Source organism: Corvus cornix, chromosome 5 (genome assembly GCF_000738735.6).
Source record: "Corvus cornix cornix isolate S_Up_H32 chromosome 5, ASM73873v5, whole genome shotgun sequence".
In the NCBI taxonomy this organism is placed as follows: Eukaryota; Metazoa; Chordata; class Aves; order Passeriformes; family Corvidae; genus Corvus; species Corvus cornix.
In genome coordinates this window covers 20,193,657-20,216,654 of record NC_046335.1, presented here as the reverse complement: position 1 = coordinate 20,216,654, position 22,998 = coordinate 20,193,657, and the positions used below count along the sequence as shown (strand labels likewise).

At 43.1% G+C, this 22,998-nt stretch overlaps 1 protein-coding gene and 1 long non-coding RNA gene across 4 annotated transcripts in view; both read right to left on the bottom strand.

Annotated features, from left to right (window-relative positions):
* Nucleotides 1-22,998, bottom strand: part of STON2 (stonin 2) — a 75,236-nt gene that overhangs the window by 17,608 nt on the left and 34,630 nt on the right. The window lies entirely within an intron of this gene.
* On the bottom strand, nucleotides 8,141-13,197 carry LOC109146446. Its single transcript, XR_002048439.2, has 3 exons — nucleotides 13,109-13,197; nucleotides 11,775-11,927; nucleotides 8,141-10,815 (listed from the first exon to the last, which is right to left on the bottom strand). It is a non-coding gene; the product is annotated as an uncharacterized LOC109146446 (long non-coding RNA).

Here is a 22,998-nt window from a genome sequence, read left to right as displayed (position 1 = left end):
TGACTGTAAAAGTGTCACAAGTGGAACACTGTCCCTCTGTACCTCAGTATCCAGCACACTTCCAGGACTCTCACAGAACACAGTGTAAGTGGTTAAGTGTCACAGAGGTAGATATAAACCTATAAACTAACTCAATGAATAGTCCTGTTGCACCTACACACCAGAAAAGACTTTCAAGTTTATTACAAGCTATGAAGCCAGGCCTGGTTTTGTCAGCTTTCCTTTTATCACAGCTCTGTTAATGGTAGAAGGTCAAATCTGTTTCTGCTGCAGACACCAGCATAAACATACAGTAGAAAAGTGCCATGGAAACCAGTTGCAAGAATATACAGCTCAAAGCACAGAAGACTTCTTGTCAACAGGAGGGTACCACCTGCTTATCTTGCACAGAAGAAATCCCTGTGAGGATAGCAGTTATTACCTCTGCATGCTTCCTAGGTACCTTTGTTATTCGTTAGTGAGTGGTAACATTAAGGAAATACCTAGAAATGCCCTCTCACAAGCTTGCAGGACACTTTCTTCCCATGAGCTTCAGAACAGATTTTGGAGATGGAAGAAGATGCATGCACCTTGCCTCTTTTCAGAAAGATTAGGAGAGTGGCTGGAAAACCCCAAACCTCTTGACCACCAACACCCATCAGGTTGCAAGATAGGTTTGTAAGCATTCCTCAGACTTTTGAGCATCTCTGCAAGTTCTGGCATGTAGAAGAGGTGACTGCTCACACAGTCCATGCCTTTTAATCTTGCTACTGAACACACCGCATACAAAAATTTAACAGCAATTTAATTCTCCAGCATGTTGAACTGTTAGTACAAAAGTTACGTTTTATGGCACAGCTAAGGGACATTTCAAAATCACCACAGACTAAGTAACCAGCAGGAGAAGGTGCAAGATGAAAGACTGAAGTCACGGATCTTATCTCTGCGGTTCCCTCTCTTATTCATACCCCTCCCACTTGACTGACTTCTCATGTCATGTTGAATGGATTCATCCTTAGGTAACTTCTCAATTCATAATACTCTGCCAAATCACAACATCTCTTCGAACATGATTGTCTAAATTTAGGCCATGTAAATCACTGGCCTGCTTAAACCTAGTGTAGTTGAATTTCAAATCCATACTGCAGTAGTACTACATAGACTGTTCCCAGCAGTGGGTTAGGAACTACTTAAATACAATGCCTGTTGCTTGGTTAACTATTCGAAATTCATCACAAGTCCTAGAAGCTTAATTGTCAAAAGAATTTAAATCATCTGAAGCTACAAAGAAGTTATATCACAGAGCTTCCAGATCTATTTAAAACACAATGAATTTCATCTAGCTTCAATTAATTTATCCCCATAAGTCTCTATATGAACTGCTGTATTTCATTTTAAATGTAAGCCATCATGGAGGTACTAAACTGAAGATGAAATACAAGAAAATGATGACTCAGCCCTCACAGCTAGGTTGCAGCAGCCCTCACACTGCAAGAAAAACTGTTGAAAAGGACAGTCCTCTACATACGATCTTAAAGGACCCCAGAAGCTTTTTTGACTTATTCCATTGATATTTTGACTTTTTCTTACAGTTCTCTATCTACACAGAAGTCTGTGTTTTTGGGAAGGTAGGACTACTGTATTTCAGGCGTTTGTGCTTGCAGCGCTTCATTGCCCAGAATGATTTGTCTCGTGTCTCCTCCACTCATGCCACCACTTGCTGCTTGGAGAAGGAAAAGAGCATCTTCCAAACCATTAAGACACTGGTATCAGACTACCAGAACAGTGGTAGTTGCAGCTGTAAGTCTCATTGCAACCAGCTATGTAGGAAGCTATCAATTTCCTCTTCTCTGTTTATCTTTATTCAACTGGAGAAACTAATTAATTCAATCACGACCCTTTCACTCTTCCTTGAATAAAGAAAATGTTCAAGATAAAATTAGTTTACAACACAGAACTTTCCCACATGATTTAATTTAAAAATACTCAATATTTTTATTGTGTTATGTTTATCGAGTAGTTAAAACTCTGGTTCATAAAAAAAATTCCATACCACCAACATGTCAGATGTGGTATGGAATAACTGAAAAAATATTTCAGCAATCCATAGTCTGTGTACAGTGAACTCCCTTTTTCCTTGTACAGATCTTGGCTGCAACTACAGGTTTGTAAAAGTTCCTTACATGTTCTGCAGCGTGTGCTGTGCAGTGTCCTATGAAATCAGAATGGATCTAGCTAGTCTTAAGACAAAACCAGGCATCTGTAACACATTGTGCACAAATCGGATAAATTAGATTTGTGCAATTTGTGCAACAGATGTCCATATTCAGAAAATGCTCTTTCCAGATCTACTGCTTCGTTTTTAGCCTGTAAACACTTAGAAGTTAGTGTACTAATATTCCTAGACAGAACTGCAGTCAAGAACAAGCATACAACCTATCCAGAAATCACCAGAACATTGCAGCAACCAGAGATATATAGCTTTGAAATGCAAGTGCCTGTGTGCCTGTGTCTCCAATTAATACCAATTTATCATTTGAACAGTAGACTCCAAATTTGACATAGTTCATGCAAGTAATGGACAAGGTTGTTAGTGTCTTGGAGAAACTCTTAGATCTTCACGTCAGGCAAGAATTACATGGTAGAGGCAGTAACTTTTAAAAGTAATAAAATTCTCCTAGTCATAGCTGGAAAACATTTCATAGTAAATGTTTTCTAAGTAAAAGCACTGTTTATCACTTAAACACAGCTTTTTTTTTTTTTTTTTTCCAGTAAAGATGGCTACTCTAAAAAGAAATTGAAGTAAACACTTTTTGTTCTCTTAAGATACTTAAAAGAGTGGAGTTCTTCTCTTGTGTAATGCAATGGTAGTGACTGGGTCCCACAACTACTACAGAAAAAAAGGCTTTTTTGATTTAGATTTTGAGAGTCACAGACCTAGAAAGATCCTGAAGATCAGTTCATGTGTTTCCATTAGCTGGCCAGAAGGTGGTACATTAACACTGATATAATTGGAGGAAGTGTTCCAGATTTTTACAGGATTTAGACAAGACTATGCCTGTTCAAAGAATTCACATGATACATGTGACATAATACTATTTATTTATAATCAGAGCCAAGTTGTGAACAGATCTCACATAAGTGGTGGAGAAAAGATTAAAACCTCCTTCTTCTACCTGAGACCTTGCTTCTATTAAACAAACAGGTATATTTATAAAGTAAACGTCTTAGCAAGCAAGCACACCTACATGATTCATTACCAAGCACCTTCGTTTCTACCCCTGAAGACATGGCATAGATAAGACTGACATATTTTTACCACTATGTCATCTAACTGTGTTCTCAGCAAGGTGCGCTCAGCCCAGACGTTACCAAGACAGTGACTACACCCTAGACTTAAGTCATTATTACTGCCATGGGAGTACTTACACTCCCAGTTTGGGTAGGCAAGGCAAAGCCTGTGTGTGAAGGGACAGAGCAGAGCCGGAAAACACAAAGCTGAACCTGTTCCAGCAGAGAGATCAATGAGAGAATGACAGATTCTCTGTAGAAGAATGAATCACGCTACTTCATCTTTCATCCACAAGGAGAACAAGGAGCAAATGAGAAGAACAAGACGTGCACGACGTTTTTCGAAAGTGGTTCCTTTAAAAGTACTCTGGCAAAGATAAATGAAGTCAGCTTTCCTCAGAGTAGTTTGTACTTTGCTTCTCTCCACAGATGTCTGCCTCCCTCTCTGATTTTAATACACAGTACATACAGCATATCCTTCAACAGTGGAACTGCCACTGAGATGAGACTATTGACCTCATGAAGAAATGAGACTGAATAAGGAAAGAGAAATGCTTCTGCAAGCCCAGGATGCTTCATGAAGTTGATATTCAGCTAGCAGAATAAATCTGTAGTCAGCCCTATAAATGCAAAGACAATCCCACTCCATCTTGGAGGAGCTGATGCTACCATCCATTGAACAAGCTCTATTTTGCAAAAGGAAATTACATAAATGCCTCACACACAGACAATATGTTACTTCATTATGCCATAATTTTTCAAGCAATATATGGTGGACCAGTAACAAAATACAGAGGTTTGCAGACCTTGTTAGTTTTGTCTTGAGTGCTTGAGGTAATACCACATGGGATAAGCCTGACATTTGCAGTGCCAGACTGCAGGTGGAAATGTGCCAGCTACTGGATCCGCTCAGTATCTGGGGTCCCACTGAGCAGCATAACCTTTGACTGCAAAGCAACACTCTGTGGTCCCATGCATTGAGTTACGGATTCAAGTGGCCGCTGCAGTACTGCATAGGTGTGGGGTCTGGCCCTGCTGAATAAATGTGAGAAATGTTCCCATAGCCACAGGAGAATCCAGAGCAGGAGACCATCATGTGTGCTGAGTGGCTGAAACACTCTGGGTTTGCTACTGTCAGTCCATCAGTTCAGAAACTGTACTGGTAATGACCACAAATGGTAACATCAGCTGATGACAACTTGGTAGTCAATGCAAAATAACTGGTTTTCTGATTCCTAGGTGGGCAGTTCATGCATGGCTGAAGCCAGTGTCACCCTAACTATCTGCTCAGTCTTGTGCTGACTCTTTAGCAAAAAAAACCAAGTCAGTACACAGGGATGTTGCATAAGCCTGTACCAGTGCTCAATCCACTGCTTACAAAAATAAACATTGCACATCATTTAGAAAGAGACAGGATATTTTACATCTTCAAAACGCACTACTGCAAACAGTTCTGGCTCCTCACAGCATTTAAAAATAGTAGCGCTAACTTCCTCATTCCTGTGCCCAAGGCATTTCCCAGGATCAAGTTTTATATCATATCAAGTCAGCAGCTCACATCCTGTCTGCCAGATATGTCCACATATCTCAGGTCATCCGGTCACAAGGTAATCTCATATTGATACACTACCTTTACCCTGAGCAGTATCAAAATGATTTACAAGTTATGTCACTGGTGATATTTAAAAAAACCCCAAAGACCCATTTAGGAATTTCTAATGTAAGATCCTATCGAAACTTCAATTTCAGTTATATATTTTAATAATTTAGTTACCTGGTGAACTGTAAAGACAAATGTGTTTCATAGTCAACACACTTGATACATAGCTATAAATTATGGAAGATAGCAGTGCTCAACTTTTGCCTAATGCTAATACTTTTCACCCCTGTAGCTTGTTATGCAAACGTTTCCTGTTTAAAATGCAGAGAAGACCATGTAACTGCAGGAGAGTAACAAGGAGAGTAGCCAGTTTGGCCAGTTCTTCTTGGCTCAAAGCATATGTGAGCTCCAGGCTACAGGGGAGTTTTATGAGCTAGCAGGTGAGGTGCTCAGTGCAAAGGTGAGAAGATCTGTAACAAAGCCACGTGTATCTGAATTTGTTTTGTTTTTTTTTTTTTCATTTTGGAGGGGCTTTTGACACATAACACAAAGGACTGAAGGCAACTGGCCGGAAATAGTATGAGAAAACAGAAAGGACAGCCTGATCTATGTGCAATGCCTGACCCCCACAGCTATCATTGAAGATGCACCTGCCAGCTCAACACCCACACCCTCAACAAAAAATGTTAATTAAAGGTGCCTGAGAAGCAGGATGATGCAAAGGATATGACACAGGAATGGGCTGCAAAAGTCTTAGGTGCTAATCTGAACCATGTGATTGTCTAAGTGACCTTCAGCTAGCAGTTTATGGCCTCTGCTCCACAAGTTTTCTATCTGTAACAAAGCAAAAATACTGATGTAATAGGAAGGGTTAATGGCTGTTGTCACGTGTGTTTGATAAATAGGCTATCATAAGTCATGTGAAAGCTTGTGGGCTTTCTAGGAACCATACAGGATAAAGGGGATAAGCAAGGAAGCTCCTGTAGGGAATAAAATAATTGGAGACAGTAGAAGCTGTGGCCCTTGGCTGAGCAAAACTTACCTCGTGTGTCAAGGCAGCTCTTTGTGCATTGGCTGTTGCAAGCATGTGTATCTGGATGAGAACAAAGAGGAAGGTGGAGGAACTGGAGTAAACAGCTAAGGCTCAATGCTTAAATACCGGCCTGGCTGTGAACTCCAAGGAGAAATGCTGGGCTCTTGCTTCCTCGTGTTTGTTCCTCCCACAGGCTGAGAAACGGGGTAGTGCCCCCATTATTTACAGGCAGGGAGGATTCCACCAAAAAATATTGGAGGCAAGTGAAAAAGTCTTATCAAGACCTTGGAAAGCAAATACTTGCAGCAACAGATCCTGAAATATGCTTGTTACACTCAGATAGGCACCACTTTATTTGGTTATTGTTCTGTTATTATCTTCAAAATTCATACTGGGCTGTTGCTAAGGTGGTTGCACGGTGGAGTCAGGGAGCTGCATTGCCGGTTTTCACCTCTTGAGGCCTTTAAAGATGTGTTTTGCATATATGTTGAGCAAGACAATTTAGAGACAGGACACAGTAAGAAGAAATATTCCCACTATTGGTAACCAAACTTCAGCCTCCTTTACAGTGACACTGATCTCAGTTTTTGCCCACTCACAAAAAAGTAATGCTGCAGGGGTTGTCTTGGAGAGTGTTAAGAAAAGCATGGCTGTACAGTCAGAGTTCGTGTCTGCCCTGCCAGTCTGACAAGCACAACCGTACCATCAACAACTTCAGCCAACACTGGAAATTACCAGAGTTAACCCAGCTCACCTGTTGTATACATATAACAAAAGGACTCCCAAAGAGGATGGAACACAGAAAACTTGTCAGCTTGTTCATCCAAAGACATTTTAATTAATGGTCCTGCTATACAGCCCTTGCCCAAGTCTGAGAGTCTTGTTATCATTCCCTGGTGTTATCAGCATGTCATCTCCAACGTCAAGGCAGCTGTTGACCAGCCTGGGAGGCTGCTATGACAGAATGGCTCGTTTTACAATATATTGCTCTGATTGATGAGGCCATTCCCCCTTTTCCACACTTATCTGTTCCAGGCCTGAGACTCCCCTACTAGCACTACCAGTCCAGGCTCCCACCATAAAACCACAGCTGTTGTGCAGCTATTCACAATTGCAGGAAATCAACAGAACCAAATACTGGGTTGTTGCCTATCTTATGTCATTTGGAGTTTTGTTTTTCCTTTTTGCATGTGTGTGTGTAGCCACCACCGTATGTGGGATTGTTCAGGGTCACTGCACAGAAGCAGCCAAACAGAAATGATCCAACAAGCAATTTCTTCCTTCCTCTCCTGGACCACGCTGGTGTGATTACAGTGAACAGAAAGGTGTGGGCCTCTGTTAAGCGTGAGAGTTTGAGCAAAAGAGACCTGCACATGAAGAATGGAAAGATGTAACTCATTATGTTATCACAGCACTGTGGTGAGAAGTGAAGAAGAAAGCTATACTTCTGTCCTCTGTGCTGATTGTAACTTCCCATCCTTCCATCTTTAACAGGCATCTTCAGTCCCAGCTACGATTCTGGCTGGGGGCAAAACACAAGAGTATACAAGGTCCAAATTTCTATATGCTAGTCCTGAATAACTTCTCAGATGCACTGATTTCTTTTCTCATTGTTAAGTTTTAGCAACCCTCATCATCACCTAGTCTTAGCTGTGTGTCCTATTTCATCCCCAAATGATGTTCACCATTCCTCTGATGGGAATGCAGAGTGGGGAGGAACAGGGAATCCTGAAAATTTCTGTCCTGAGGTACTAGAAGTAGAAATTAGGCAGGGTACAACGGCTGGACAGGGTGGAGCTCTGACAGTGTCAGGACAATCCCTCTACAAAATACACCACAGAAAGCTAAATGGAAAAACTTCTGCATTCTTGAAATGTGGAAGGGACCTAACAGATCTCTTCAGAGTACAGGACAAGATTAGGGAGGAAAAAAAAAGGGGTGGACAGTGTGATAGGAAGCCTTACTGCCTCTATCACCAAACTACATAGCTGGTTTGGTGGTGGCGGAGAGACAAGAGCTGAGCACAGAATGTGACCAATGTGAAGGAAAACAACAGGGCCCCCACAGCTGCTGTGCCCTGTAAACAAAGCTCAGCTTTCTGAAGGGCCATGTGAGATTTTGCAGAAGAGTCCTGAAAGAACTGAGGTCTGCTCAAAGGAAACAACAGGGATTAGAGAAAGAGGAACATGGGATAATAAGATAAGGACTTTATTGAGCTTAAACAAAAGGCACTCAAATTGTAAAATATCTATTTTAATGTATTTCTACAAAAGATCAATGAACATTCAACAGATAAATGGGCAACACGTAACGAGTAATTAAAATACCCCAAAGCAGTATCTCACATAGTGGCACTGATTGGTGGAGGAAATTTGACAGGAGTTACCTAAAAAGAACAACATTGCTATGGACAAGAATTACTGCTCAGTTCACTTGTGAGCAGTCTATTCTAACATTTCAAGAACTAAGCTGATCATGTCCTAGGAAGAGATTTTTTTTCTTCATGAGATAATGCTGCGAAATTGTTTCAGTATGTTATGAAAATGGGGGTGGGAGAAATGTTTTTTGTCCACTGATCTATTTGGATATGGTGGATAAAATACTTATATAAAGTGTCAGAAATAGCTGTCAGATGAGAAAGTACCACCAGCGGACTTCCACTAGGTTACTAAGTCTAGAAGAAATATCTAAAGGCATTTAGGAATGTAATGTATTCTGATCTTTTGCACTGCATCTCTCCAGTTTGCAGATTTGTACCGCTCATCTAGGCCACATCAAGGTCAAATGGTGGAAACAAAAAGGCCAGTCATGTGGACAAGGATATGCACCCTATGCTAAGGTTTGAATTTAACTTCTCACGTGGAATGGCATTTCTGGTAGCCTTTGTTCAGAAACACACATATGAGCACTTGAAGTCATGAAGAATTATTCTGCCTTCACATTGGCTTAATGAAAGCATGTTTCTGCTTGAGACAAGAAAAGAGAATGTACTGGGAGTGTGTTTATTTGAACCAGAATTTTAAGGCTCTAGAAATGCTGACAGCTTGCAAGATTAAATCCTGTATTTACTAACTCAGCAGTATCCTCCCCCCTAAATTTCTCCATCATCACCACACCACAACATAAGGGGGAAGCTCTAGAAAACAAGGTATCTATTGACACTTGGCAAATCTGCACTTGAGCTCTCTGAGCTGGATCTGAACAAAACTGTTTCTTGGGGTCAGCTCTGCTGATGATTTTGGATATGAAAATTGGTTCACGCATGAAGCAAATTGAAACTCAGATCTCTCATTACACGATCTGAACAGCTGTCAGATGGCAGCAGCCCGACTGTGCAGGGATAAAAACCATGCCACAGTCCTGTGGGCGAGCCGGTCTCCTTGCAAATAGTTTCAGGATGCATCAGGAAGCAATTATCAAATCCCAACAAAACCTAGTTATGACCCCTCTCCTCCTTCAGGAACTATCCCTTAGGAGAAGCCAGAATTATTTTTCTCCTCTCTCCCCTACAGTTAAAACATAAATTAAGGGGATCTTTTTCCCCTTTAAACTTTTAGGCCTGTTCAGTCTCTTTGTGCCGAGCCTTTTGTCTTCGGGAAGAGGCTATTCCGCTGGAAGCCGATGGAAAGGCAACTGTCCGGCAGACAATGGAGCTGTCTGCAGAGCAGGCGCTCCGGAGCGGGGCCCGGGATGGCTGAGCCAGAGGCATTCCCGGCCCGTTGCCACAGCAGCGGGGTGAGCGGGCTGCCCTCCCCGCCGGGCTGCCCCTCCCCGGCCGCGGGCCGTGCGCGCAGAGCCCGGGGCTGGGTGGCGGTGCCGGGCCCGAGGGGTCCCCGGCAGCCGGGCAGGGCAGCGCCGGGGCCGAGCGGCGCTCCGTGCGGGCCGGCGGTCGCGACAGGCTCCTCCGCAGCACTGGCTTGCACGGACAAGCCTGGGCGCTAATTACGGAATTTGAACTAGATCGAAATAACGTGCACCAAACACGTTAAAAGCATTGCGTGCCGGGAACTGGCATCCTTCGGGGTCCACCAGAAATAGTGGGGAAACCACGGGAGGTCCCTGGCTATAGTCATTTCACAGGAAACTCTGGCTGATCAAGGATGTTGAGTGGAAGGTTTGCAACTTTAACATAAAGCAAGGACTTATTCTATGTATTTTATCTCCTTCTCCAGCACAGCATTCTACGTAGGGAACCATTAGAAAGTCGTTCAATGGAAGTGACAACACTTTCCCAACACAAAGAATAAATACACACATCACTGGTAGCATTATCCTCTGTAAACACAGGGTAGAGTTTAACAGGAGGGCAGCTACTGGAATCCTATATGCTTTCACCAACTTTTGGCTCTCAGCATTGAGTCTCTGTATATACATGTAGCTCTAGAGTATGGAGACTTTAATAACCCACACCTGAGTCTCACTGTCCAAACTGAAAAGTTCTGGTTGCTTTTGTGATAGGCAAGACTTTTTTCTCAATGGTCTTTGATGGAAAAAGAAAAAAGATCAATTATTATCTTCTTATTTCTCTTCACACCTTCTTATTTCCCTTCTTATTCACTGTAATGCTTGGGTACAGAAATTGAGGAAACAACGTCAAGCAGACAAAGCAATTCCCTTTTAAGCCAAGAGCAGCTTTACTTTTGAGTTGGTTGGAAGAACAAGGATCCTGCCTGCAGCAGCTGTCCACTCCAACAATTTGTAAACTGTAAGTTTATATAAGTACACCAAAGTCTGAGTGTTCTTCATTGTCTTTTTGGCCTGCAAAGCAGGCTGAAAATTTCTTGAGAAGAGGAGCACTCATGAGAATATATTAACTTCAGGTCAGGACAGAGAGACTCCTGGATCAGCATTCCTGACAACATTTCAGCGATTCTCTGTTGGTCCCAGCTGGAACCTGTACATGCTGAGGCAGCTGCAAAACAGACAATAAGCTCAAGTGAACAGCTTCCAGCTTTGGTAGAGCTCTGGAGTTCAGCTTAAATTTAGGAAGGAGAAAGTTCAGGTTGATTCTTTTCATTTACATTACTTCATTCATTTCCAAACAACGGACCACCTGGAAAGGGGGTATCGCCCTGCCTACCCCTGGATGGCCACATGCCAAGCAGATTTCACTGCTGAGTGAATATATTCCTCAGATGTCTGCACTTGCACGATGCACCAGATAAAAGATATGTAAAGCAGAACTCCTGTATCCTGCAAGCAGTGATTTTGCTGAAGTGGCAAAAGGGAACCTTTCTTGCTACATTGAGCCAGTAGGAGACACTTTTAGATGGAAATAATTTTGTACACCTCATTTACTGTTGACTGTAAAGGTGTTTTACCATAAATGGTATGTTCAGTAGTATGTACTTAGGGATAATGAGGCATTTCACTCAGGTAAGGAGTGTCAGAGGGAAGAATACAACATTATGGGATGGATGGCACCTTTGGAAGCAGTGATTCTGGAAAAGATTTGGATGATTATCACCTCTGATGTGATCTGGAGATTAAAGGAACCAATGTAATATTAGTATTTAGGAAGAGAAACATGAAGGAGAAGGGAAATAATTTCACTTGTGTATGTAGTATGGGTCTGATTCCTGGTGGAACCTGATGTTTTGTCCAGAATTCAGGAACACAGAAAAACTGAGGACTGTTCAGAAAAGATTCACAGCAATATGAAGGAATAAAAACTCTACCACACAGCAAAAGACAAAAGCTCAACCTATTTAATCGGCTCTGCGTGAGATTCAGGAACAACCAGTCTGTAAGCACCTACACAGAAAATTATAAAAGAAAAATTGCTGTGATCTAATAAATGATTTGTGGTAGTTGGAAGGCAACATGGAGAAACTGAGATTAAAAACCATGCAGAGGCAATTAACCACTGACCTGATTTATGAAAAACTCTGCTCAGTGAAGTCACAGGAGTGCTTTAGGCAGGTGAGATTATTCTAGTTCTCACAGGAATAAGTCAGGGTTGTGCTATGGTTTGTGATATGCAGAAGCTCCAGCTATCACTTTAAAGCTTTTTGAACTTTTAATCTGCATGGGAAAAAATATAGCAATGGTTATTTAAGCACCTCCATCTCACTCCCCTGTTGTGTGATGAATTTCAAAACAGCTGAATGAATTTTAGTGCTGCTCCCTCACAGAAAAATATTAATAAAACTAAATTAGGTGTTGATATCAATTTGAGCATCTTGGAACTGGCTGTAAAAAATGAAAAATTCAAGTTACAAAGAAAGCCAGACTGATACTCAGGTCAAATATAAACGTGTCTGCAAGGATGTCCTCACACAACCTGCTCTCAAAGTACTCAGACATACATGATCCTACACATATTGACATTGCAGTACCAAATGATGTTGAAAATAACAGAGGAAATAAATTTTTTTCCATCAGATTATCCTTTCTTATAGAGCACAACTTAGCTGAATTTTGCTTTTTTGCACTTCAAAACTCGGTTCCCAATGTACACTTTCGTGTAAATCCAGCTGCTTATTCCTGCATACACAAGGGCAACGCACTGCTTTGTGCTTTCAACAAATACCGAGGCACTCAAGTCCCCTAACAAAGCAGCCTTGACGAATCTGAATTGCTCACTCACCCACTGAAATTCTATACAGAGCAGCTCAGAGCTGTTAATCTCACAGCAAAACCTGCTTCCAAACCTTCCCTTTCTTGAACACCTCAGCGGGCACAGACACAGATTTCCATTATCCTTTCAGCAATATTTGGAGAAGATTAATATAGCTCTTTTCGTATGTTTCGTTTTATCTTCTACTACAGAGAAACAGCCAACTTTTCCTCCGCCTGATCAGAGGAGAAATAACCTCCCACGAAAGTTCACGAACCAAAGCACCCTCCTCCCCCACATCCTCCTCAGCTCTACAAGACGGCGCGTTCGTACCAGTGCAGTGGGCGCTATGAATAAAGCACAGGAGGACATCAAATGCCGATTTAGGTGCAAACATACAACTTACAATTCCCTTTTTAATCACTTGTTCTGAGGGGACGAAACGTCTACTCTCTGCCTCATCCTACCAGTAGCGCTCACAGCATCAAACTCTGCCTGTAAATAAAACTTTCCTAAGTCAATGATATCGTGTTGGAGGTTCCCTTGGACTTCATGTGTTGGAGACGTTTCTCCCAATCTCCTCTCTCTGTAGTATCAGCCATCCCTCCGCCTGCCCAGGCGCGCACCTGCCCCGCTGCTGCAGTACCTTGCTTCTGAAAGAAGTTTACGCGCTCCTCCTCCTCCCACCGATGCAAAAAAACCCTACCCCCAGGCGGCCGAGATGAACGGGTTCTGTCCTGGCTGCGCTCACCCGGGGGTCAGGTCCCTCCCATTCGGCGCTCGGCGGGGCTGGCTGGCCCCCGATCGTGCCCGGCTGGCCCCCGGTCGTGCCCGGCTGGCCCCCGGTCGTGCCCGTGGTCCCGCGGCTGCGGGCGCCGGGGGAGGAAGGCGCCCGCGCCCAGCCCGCCGGAGCTCAGCCCGGCTCCCGCGCCGGCCAGCCCGCCCCTCTCGGCTGGGCAGGGCGGGGAGGTGGGGAATGTGCAGGTTGTGGGCAGATCTGGCACACCCAGGCAAGCAGGAGGTGGGAGATGGACAGACAGGCAGGGAGCAGCCGGCGAAACGGGAGCGGAACTTCGGCGAACAAAACCCCCAAAGTTTTGGGTTTTCTTCCTCCGTAAAAAAGAGCTGCATTTTTTTCGGCGAAACTAAACCAAACTGCCAAACATTTCAGCTGATCACCTCGCAGAAATGCAGCAAGCTGCTCCCCGTGTAGCAGCGGAACCACGGTGTCCCGTTAACTCTTCAGTCACCAACTGCTTTAGGATTGGGATTTCCTCTTGTCCTCTCAAGTGAACTGTTTTGGATTTACTCCAGGCTGGGTAAATACAGAGATAACTTTTAAATGCAAAGCACATACCACATTTTAAAGAACTCAGTCAATCAGCCAGTCATTTCTAATCTCCTCGGAAACATTTTCCTATGTTTCTCATTCACAGACATGAGTCTCTCTCAAACCAAAGGACAGAAATTCGAGCGTGGTTTCCGATCATTGGAAGGATACGAGATTCCAGTGCAGTCTTACAGATGGAAAATGAAAGGAATAAAGCACCTGTTTTTAAACACCAAGCAAGACAAATTTATGACAGCAATAACAGGATATGTCTATTTCTGATAGCAGGAATTAGACTTAATGATCCAGGAAGTTCTTGCCGGTTCTTGCCATAAAAAGAGGGAGAAGGAGACCCAACTTACCTACCAAACAGCCAGCTCCACCAACACAGAGTGTGCCACTTGCCAAATACACCTCTAGGTATTTCCAAATGTCCTGCTTCAGCCTGTATTGTTTTCTTTCCTTGCCCTCACCTCTGCCCCTTACTAGAGGGATATGTTTGTGTTGATAGGCAAGGAGTCAGAATGGTGGTTAGTGGTTAAATGTCTTTCCTCAGAAAAAAACAAAACAACCAGTAAATTAGGAATGGCCACATGCTGTCCTTACTTGTGCCAGCCTCTCTGTCTAGGCCTTTGCAAATTTGAGCCTGTACTAGTCATCTGAAATTAGATAATTAATGGCAGAGCCGAACATTTGTTTTGTAATCGCCCCCCAGTCTGCCAACCGTGAAGCTGTCCTTTATGCAACACTGCCATGCCTCACTTCCCTCCCACACCTTGTTGTAACAACTGCATGTAGCAGACAGGGCGTTCTCTATCAGTGCAGGAAAAAGCTTCTTTCACAGAGGCTAAAAATTCCCAGGCTTATAGCAAGTTGAGGCTAAAGCAGAACGAGATGGAGAAAATAGCCCAAGGACAAACTGCTTGAACAAAAACTTTTAAAGGTGTGGGCTTAAACAAACATGCTGGCTGGAAAGGATGAAAACTGAGAGCTGCTCTTGTGACTTTCCAGGTGAACAGGGTTCCTTTTCTCATTTTATCCTTCCTCTTAGCCAAGGGAAAACTCTATGTAGATAATTTTGTTTGCTGTTCTGTCTGTTGCCTCAATCTTTTTGTGTGGCACAGTAATGTAAGATGAGCAGGGAGATGAAGTCATCTTTCCCTAGACTCTGTCTTTTGTTTCTTGTTCCCAATTAGGGTCCATAATTAATCTGGCCACGACGACAGAGCACTGCATGGGGTGCAGGGATGCATAGACATACTGAAGCAAGCTTGTTTCTCAGGAAACAGCTTTTTCCTCACGAGGTGGTAGTCCCTTGACCTTTTGTCTAATACAAAAAAAATCTTTTAAAATGTGCACATTAATTAACTCAAATTATGGATGGAATCAGATTTGTGGGGAAAGAAATAAAATCTGCTTTCCAAAAAATACATGCACTATAGAGCTGTTATTATCTCTAAGCTGAATGTCTCAAAAACTCTCAAAAGTCTTTGTGAAAAATGTAAAGGATAAACTCATTCCAAAATGCCTGTTAAGCTGGTAACTTGGCCTCTGCTTGGCTGTGGGAAACTTAAGTTCAGCTCTGTTCTTCTTTACACAAGAGCTCAACCAGAGTTTCATGTCTCTCATCTTAGAGAAGGATCCTACCCACCCTGCTATTGCCAGTTTGGGTCCAGTCTGTCAAAACCCCACCTTGGACCTTGATGGAAGCTCAGTCAAAATCCACTGTGGTCACAATACCTTTCCAACAACCCCTACAGAAAAACTAAAACCAGCTGATAAATATTGTGTGTCTAATTCACCACTTCCAAGACTGTCCCTTGGATGTTTGACACCTCTCTGGCAGATAGTGTTGTACATAGCTAACCAAAGGACCTTTTACTGCTGGGGCCTGTTTGGCAGCCTAATGGATCATTGCAGAGCAAATTGCTGGGGAGTCTCTAAATTCTGGGGACCTCTCTAAATGAGCAGGTCTAATTTTCATCACACGTCACATTCATATTTCTTTTATTCCTATTAATCCTTACAAAATATGAAAGCTGTATGAAAGTCTGTTTCAACTCTTTCCTGAGGCATTTGAAGCATAGATAACAGATAAGGACTTGCTCTTGAGCAGTATCTTGTCACTGCTGGCCTGTATTCATCCTGCAGACATTGAGAAAGACAGAAGGAACCAAGACCAGGCTGAACACAATCCTCGGTCAGCAGCCTTTGGCTTGTGTTTATCATTTATCTTGCAACCACTGAGTTCTGGTCAGTTGCTATTCCAGGATCCTTTTCTTGGGAGGAAAAGATGGCAAAATTAAAGCTCAGTAGTTCAGAATGGGTTTCTGGAGTATCATCCTGGCAGGACAAGATTGTTTAGGCCAGGATATAATCAAAGCAAAAATAACCACATAGAGAATGAAAGGCATCAAAATGCATAAGGAGAAAAGATTAACTGAAAGGCAGATACTCCTCAGCTATATAACACATGGCATAATCCAGGCACTAGTCAGAGCTAAATACAGCTTCTCATGACTGAAAATATGAAGAGCCAAACCCACTGATACCTGGGAAATCTATGAGACATGGTCTCCGACGAGTTTCTGCTTGTTACATATTTCCACATGCCTGAAGCAGCATTTTGCCAATAAGCTTTTAAGGTCTGTGAGAAGAAAACTGTGTAGAGAAGTTCAAAGGTCACAGTCCACTGTCCCACTGGTCCAGTTCTCGTGCTGAGAACTCTCAGATGCCTCCTTCACCCCTAAGGGTGTTCTAACCATGCCTGCCATTTAAATCCATTTGAAATGGATCCCTTCAGATGCATCCCCTATCAGAAGTGACCAAGCCCTTCTCTGACTTCGAGCTGGAGGCAGGAGCTCTGTGCCCCAAAGACAAGGATGGTTCAGAAGTGTCTGAGAATGCTGTTTTCCTCACATCCTGGTTGGATTCCAGCTAACAGAAAACATTTCTCCTGCTGCTGCGAAGTAATCTGTGCTGTGGGCTGAGGAGACCAGGATCTGTGTGCATAGAGAGGGATGGATGGGGTGGGTAAGGAAGCCAGGGGGAATGCAGGGCACTGTTAAGACCTGTCTGACTGAAGAGACACTTTTTGGGTTGGTCTGATGTTCACCCATCCCTTCCAACAAAAATAAACAACTGAGATTTTTGTTTGTCCTGCAAGAATTTACAAATAAGAGTATATATACATGCACACCCACACATATATAGAAATATAGATAATTATATGCATAGACAGAGAGAGCACCCTGGTTCACCTGCTGACCCTTGGGTTGGTCACCTGCTGCATTCTTCCACTGCCTTGTGACTTTCAGGCACAGAAGAGAGAAAGGCTTCAGCCAGTGCCTGAGGCAAGAAATCTGAAATCCTGGCCATAATGAGTGGAAATCCTACCACTTCTCCAGTGCAGTAACACTGAAGAGAACAGAGACCTAATCTGAAGAAGCAGCAAAACCAGTGCCAAAGTAAATGCATGATCCTCAGGATTTATGAGGGGGAAATACAGCTTAAAACTCTGGCCTTTCATTCTTCTGGAGCAAAGCAAACTCTGACATGCTCAAGGAGTTATGTATTTGTGAAACAGCTCCTAAGCCTTTAATAACTATTACAAAAAGCTGTCTCCTTTATTTGTATTATTTATAATAACTTTATCTTCAAGTGGAAGGTGATTTTTAATGAAAGGCTCGTGTATTCTGCCATGTTACACAAAAGTCACATCTACTGTAACTTACTCCTGGTTGAAAAAAGAGGTGCTAAACATCTGGACCACAGTGTTTCGAAGCTGAGAAAAGCCTCAGTCACCTTAATGACAGACATATTGCATAAGTCAGTTTCTTTACACCAATTTAGAGGAAATTTTGTCCAGTTACTTCTCCTATTAGATTGCCAGCATGGACAGTACAGAATGACTATGCTAACTGGGTCTAACCAGCTTTATCCTCATCTGCCACTCATTTCCATGGGATTGGAGTTACATGGTTAAAATCCCATTCTACTGAATCACTTGAGGAATGCTCTGAGTGACTTACCTCAGGACCAGTAGTTACAGCAAGGGACAGCATGACTCTACCTTGGCCAAAGGGATGAGTTCCAGAGCTACTAATTGTGTTAGGAACGTGAGAAGCCAAACAAAGGCTTTTCACATCTGAGGCATCACGGTTGATTTGTCCAGGTCATGGTCTGAATGGCTGATGGAGACAAATAAATTCTCCAGCCCAGCAACATGCAGTTTAATGAAGACTTGTTCAGTCAGCCTTATTGGCAAGGAATTTTGCAGTGTCTAAGGAGGAGGGGTTGTTATGCTTTCAATAGGACACAAAGGGTGCTAATTTCTAATCTCTGCTCCATTCTTTAAAATTCATAGCCAAATTATAAAGTATGAGAAGCTGAGGGGAAAAAAACCCATGCAGTTGATAAAGGCAGCCTTTGTATTCAAATTTCTGTGGGAGAAAACACAGAGTAGAAAATTATGTTGGAGGATCTTCACTGTTCCCACCATTTTACCTCATCACAGGGATTAAAAATTACTTTGTCCTTATAGTCCTGTCATTCATCACAGAAGACAGAGAGCACAAAACATGCCACAGCCATAGTTCATTGCCTTAGTGATTCTAGCAGTTATTTTTAACAGCAGTTGTATTTTCACCATTTTTACCATTTGTTCACTGTTTTGTACAAGTGTTGACTTGAAAATTACTTTAAAGTAAACTGTACTGGCAGATGCAGCATACAACTTGGAGATCATTTCTGTATATTCACCATAGTGTTTTCCTCTTTCTAAACATCTCCCCTTTTGGTTGTACACAGTCAATGTGGAAACGGACTTTATTAAACACATTGCAAAGCCAGCTCCACTTATAATGAAAAAAATACAAAATATTGCATTTGCCAAACAGAACTGTGATATTTTGTGTTGAAGGCATTTGAAACAAAAAACTAAAGGAATATATAGGGACTGTTAAGTTCTTAAACTTTTCAGGAAAGACAGTGAGGAATATTTACTTCCCGATGATTACTAAGCAAGTAGATTAAAAATGGCACAAGAACATATTTTACACTTTCATTTCAGGTAGGTGACAGGCTTGGTGTGACTCTAGCAAATTTGGCTGTATTATATGTCTTTCTAGACTATTGCATGGGACTCTAGGTGGTTATGATGTTAAGCATAGAGACCAGTTGCCTCCAAAACTTGTTTATCAACTTGAGTGGCATTTTCCCAATTTATGCTAATTTAAGTGAGGACTAGCATCATAATGTTGGAATATAGAAAATAAAGATTTTTTTTTTTTGAGGGGTGGAGGAATGATTTAATGAAGTTTGAAAAATGAAACTATCCACAACATTTTCATCCATAAAATAGAGTTTTAAAGATAATACACTTTTTTTTATGCAATGGTAGAAATCTAGGTATAAGAGTCAAACTCCTACCATACAAAATAGAAAATGTCTAGGGAAATATTGCAGCTTCAGATTCCTGTAAGGTGCAAAAATTATCATCACTGATGAAATTTAAATGAGACTGCAGGGCACCCCAGAAGAGCATTAGCTACTGCTAGAATTGGTACGTGTTTTCTCAAAGATTACCATTACTTCATTACTTTGCAACAGTGCTACTTCAATTATCCAGTCAATAAAGAGAAATTTAAGTTCTGAAGTAGATTATGAAGAAATTCTTCTGCATGCAGAAGGGCCTTCTGCTAAGTAAAGGGGAATGACAGTCCCTTTACCCATTTTCCCTTCCCTGCCAGAAGGGAATGCAGGATGCAGCAGGTCACCCACTAGAAACAAGGTGATGTCACTGGCATCAAAGCTTTTAATAATTTATTTTAAATTGGAAAGAAATAGAAGTAGAGCAGCACCCATAAGAGAAAATATGGGCAGGAAGTGAGAAAATCTAAGGTGAAGGAAGGGAAAAGGGACCATGTGGGTTAAAGAGCATTTCTTAGCATACTGGCAGTTGGGAGGCTCAAGAGCCACCTTGAAACTTTCCTGTAAAGCAGGAGATGGGCTGGAGCATGGGGATTAAAGCTGTTGACTAAGAAATAATTCAAATGCAGAAAAAGTATAGGCTAGCCATCCATCCTTTTATTTTCTTCCCCCTTACTTCTTTCCTGGAGAAAGATACCGGGAGGCACATGAGCTGGGTTTCAGGTCTAGCAGGAGAAGCCTCCTGGGTCCTGCTCCCATGCTGTTCGATTTGAGAATGATCCAGGAATTAACAGGTTAACATCAAGTGCCTTTGCTCACTGAAGAGTGACTCTTTTCCCTGGCATCTGATGAGGGATGTGTTGATTTCTACTGACCTGCTTTTCTTTTTATCCAGCAGACAAGGAGCTACTGGCTCTGGCAAAACCCTTCTCCTTTCACACCTGTTTGCTCCATTAGTTCCGTTTTGGGTTGTTCAGACATGTGAGACAAACTGGTTTTATTCTGTGGATGCAGCTGGACTGTCAATCTCAGCAGAGCACAGCTCACCCTTTTTCCCCAGCAGTCCCCCAGCCTCTGCCAGACCTGTAGCAGCTTTGCAGAGGGACAGAGGACAGGGCTGAAGCCTCAGTCACCACTCTTTAACATATGAGTCTCTAGGCAACTGAATCACCTGGAGAAAATAGATCACACTCAAAACACCTGCTCTGCATTTCCTTAACTCCCTTGCCCTCTCAATAGCCCCCCACTACCAAGAGCATCACTGTCATGGGAACCCTCATGTACATTGCCTCTGACTGCTCTGAGATGCCATCTGGTGTTGATGCCTTATCTGCTGGAGAACTGACCTCTCTTAGCTAAGCTGCCTTGACCTTTATGGGAGATCAGTTCATCTGATGCTGTCCATCTCTGGACACATACATGACTAATCAGGAAATCAGCTGCTCTTTGAGATGTTTTAACTGTGCTGTGACACATAGGCTGGTCCCTGCAAGCCCGGGACACAGAACAGCCAAAGGAACTGAAGCTGTCCTGTAATTTCAAACCAAGCAGAGATCAAAAGCATACCTGCAGAGTTTGATCACATTGTGGGGAAGCTCTCATAACACTTGTTATATCTCAAGAATTTGCAGTGGCATTGATTTTAGCAGAGATGTATGGTCTTAGCAGAGCCCTGAGTACATACTCACGTTGTTAATCTGTGTCACTGTGTCTTCACTGCCTTTGCAGCCATGCTAAATCAAGGAAAACTGCTCATGCATGATACAATCTGTATTTATCTTAAGGCCAGATTTACCCTGAAGGCCTGGGGCCATCAGCAAGGGCTGGTCTGTGTGCTCAACAATAAGTACACAGCTCTGCTAAAACCCCTTCAGCTAAGCATGTTTTCACAGACAGCCTTTAAAGCAGTGCAGTTTGGTGGCTTTACCAAGAAGAGTATAATCTACTCACTGAGACGAAGATGCAGAATGAAGACTGTGCAGTCCAATTACAGCATTTGCCAAAGAGACACACCAACACTCAAAGAAGGGGAACAATGCACATGCAACTGCATCAACAGAGCGAAATGCCTTTGTGTCTCTCCCTCCTTGGTGATGAAGAACTCAGAAGATTTGCAGGGAATCCTGCAGGTCTCCCAGGATACACCATAGTTCGCACTAATAATGTGTTGCTGGAGGCAACCAAGCCTGAACAAGCAAATCAGTCCGGGGGAGGAGGAGTGGTGGGTTCATGAAAGCAAAGCCTCCACGAAAGCCCCCCTTACTTCTTTTAAGTAAACTTTCCCACCCAGATCCTAGTTCTGGCTGGCTGGTGAAGGGCCTGCTGCAGACGAGGTGCAGTGAAGTGCCCTGGGCCAACCTCGTGTCCCACTTGTGGAGCCGACTGCCTGTGCTGGAGGCAGTGTTGTGCAGCCCTGAGGCACAGGAAGCGATGAAGCTGGAGCTGTGGCTGGCGTGACAAATGCATTAACACCCTCCAGTTTTCTGCTCTGCCGGGTGCACCATGTGCCTCTCTGTACACTCTGTGCTGGCATGTGCTCCCTTTCCATCCCAGCCCCTCTTGAAGACTCATGCCTACCACAAAGCATACAAATGCATGTGTAGTGGAGGCAGGACATAGCAAGCACAAACACACAGAAATCCTTATGCTTTCTGCACCAGATGAACATTTCTGTTGGGCTCCTCAGGAAGAGGTCCAAATTTTGGTGAAGAGAATCAAGAACATTCTTGGTACTTATGCAAGAACATGAATTTATTTAGCTTCATTCAAAACTGACACTCTTCTTACCACATATTTCTTTGTAAGAACGTGCATATCTCACCACCACACTCACCATTATGCAACCAAAATTTTTTCAGAAAAAGAGGATTAATTTTTAATTCTAGATTTACCTTTCTGCATATGGAAATTGGCCTAAAGCTTGGCAGCTGCCTGAGCTAGGTACATATTCTTTCTGTACAGAGTTGCACAGATTATTTTAACTAGTGTCAGATGGCTGCACTTAATGCCAGTATGGCATATACCCCAGCTTTTTAAAAGACTCACAGATCCACCAGATCAGTCTGAACACAGAGTCACAGCTACCCTGCTCCCTCTGACCATGTCAGTGTTGTTGTGAAGAGTCATTTATTCCCTTCACGTTGCCAAAACCCAGAGTTTTAAAGATGCCTGTTCTGAGTGCCAGTATGCATGTTTGTGTCTACATATATAAAGGCAGCTAAAAGCAAGATGAAAAAGGTACCCAGTGGTACTAGACTGCCAGCTGTGGCAGATTCCTAGTTGCCCTGTGCCAGGGATAGAGATTGGTTGCTCTGCCTCCAGCAACTGATTCTTACCTGCTGCAGCCCTCTGGTCCTCGGCCCTGTCCTGCCAAGGGTGCGTGAGGTTCTCCTGCAAACAGCAGTTCCCACACCCTAAACAGCACCAGGACCAGAGAGCCTCCGCCTCCTGCTCTTCTCCTTGACTTCATAGTCTTGCTTCTTCCCTGCAGCAGAAACAGACCTTGGTCCCAGCTCCTCTCCTGCTCCCACCCTCCGCTATGAGGAGCCAAGCATGGGAGGCTGTGGAGACAGGTCCTGTGTTCTCGGGCGTGGTGAAGCAAAAGGCAGTAAGAAAGGGAAGAGCAGTGGAGGAAGAGTGAAAAGGGACTACTGACCACACCCACAGCTCCCTGGCACATCACGCCCCTCATCCCCATGGAGCCCTGCTTCCCACCATTGGATGCCCCTGCCCAGCTCCTCTCCACACATTCCTCATGTGACCAGAGCATTCAGGTT